The 1,492-nt window shown below is 56.8% G+C and overlaps 1 long non-coding RNA gene across 1 annotated transcript; it reads left to right on the forward strand.

Moving 5' to 3' along the window:
- LOC115945572 (uncharacterized) lies at positions 1-1,240 on the forward strand. The gene is made up of 3 exons (XR_004079875.2): positions 1-90; positions 1,038-1,070; positions 1,207-1,240. It is a non-coding gene; the product is annotated as an uncharacterized lncRNA (long non-coding RNA).
- Positions 1,241-1,492: the final 252 nt, after the last annotated feature.

Raw genomic sequence — 1,492 nt, forward strand, 5'->3', positions numbered from 1 at the left:
CTCACCACACCGCAGAGAAACATGAAGGTCGCAGTGCTCAGCATGGCCCTGCTCTTCACCATCCTGCTGTGCACCCCAGCAAATGCTCAGGTGAGTCCCCAGTGCCCCGTGGAGGGGCTCAAGGCTGGGAACAGGTCTTGGCTGCAAGACATCAGCTCCCCTGCAGGATGAAATCATAGTGGTGAGCATGAAACCCCTTGAGTTGGCTTCTCCCTTTCCCAAGCAAGAGGAAAGGGAGAAGCCCCAGGCAATGCAGCTTTCTGCCTTCCACAGTTCTGTCTGTTCCCAAGCTTCCCTGCATTATAGCTCCTGATATCCAGAGCCTGGCTTCCTCACTGAATGGTCAGACCTATCTCCTCCCTAGGAGGGCCCGACCGGTTTCTTGTCTCGGTGCCCCCACACTCCTTCCTTTTGGGCCCCTTTATCCTTTTGGTCCCTTCAGATATCTCCTGCCTGGGATCTCCTCTGTGTCCTACCTAGGGTTCCCAGATGCCCTCCCTTTGAGCGTTCCCAATGCCTCTGGGATGTCGCCCCCCTCAGTCCTTTGCCTTTCATCCTGTCCACTGTGGCAATGTCCCCAAAACTCCTTCCTTGAACCCCAGCTCCCAAACACTCTCCCAGTCCCCTCACTTTGGTCCTCTGCAGTCGTCCTTCTGCCTCTACCAACCACCACACTTGAAGTCCCCGTATCCTCTGCATTTGAATTCCTCTACGCCACATTAACATCCCACACAGTGCTGTCCCTTCAACGCCTTCAATGCCATTCACACCGGTGCCCTTTGTTTGGGTCCCTGTCACCCCATCCCCTTTGGAGACCCCTAATTCCCCAGGCTATCCTTACCTCTGTCCCTACCCCTGGTCACTGCATAAACAGGTATCCCAGGTGAAACTTGGAGTAATGTGGTGGGGGGAGCAGAAGGGATCTTCCTGTTCAGACCAGAGGGAAGCCAGGGGCCTGGGGAGGCTGGGGACACCGGTGCCCCACACAAAGCCCCATCAAGGTCCAATCCAGACAAGCTCTTTGCTCTCTTTCCCAGGTAGTTATAGAAGAGAGTGGAGATTACCTGGACGTAAGTACTGGGGTGGACTTGGAGGGCAGCCAGTCCAGGGAACTAGATGGCAGTTTGTGCCTCCCACCCCTTGCTGGTCCCTTGCTGGTACTGGGGACCTACCAGTGACCAGTGAGGTTTCGTGGTCTCTCTACAGGGGGAACTCAAAATAGAGGAAGGGAAGAAGCCTGAGGTAGGTATCACGTGTTCTGCTGTCCCCAGATGCTCCCCTCTCTCAGCCACAACACTCCAGGACATCCCAGTGTGCCCCTGCGTACCCCAACGCACCCCACTACAACCCTCGAGAGCAGCCCCACACCGCAGTGTTTTGGCAGGGAGGCCCCCTTCCCCTGGGTCCCCCTTGCACTCCCATCCATCCCATTACAACCCAAAGCACCCCAGGATGCCCCAATACACGGCCATGCACCTGGGTGGGCCCCTTC

Source organism: Melopsittacus undulatus, chromosome 11 (assembly GCF_012275295.1).
Source record: "Melopsittacus undulatus isolate bMelUnd1 chromosome 11, bMelUnd1.mat.Z, whole genome shotgun sequence".
NCBI classification, from domain to species: domain Eukaryota; kingdom Metazoa; phylum Chordata; class Aves; order Psittaciformes; family Psittaculidae; genus Melopsittacus; species Melopsittacus undulatus.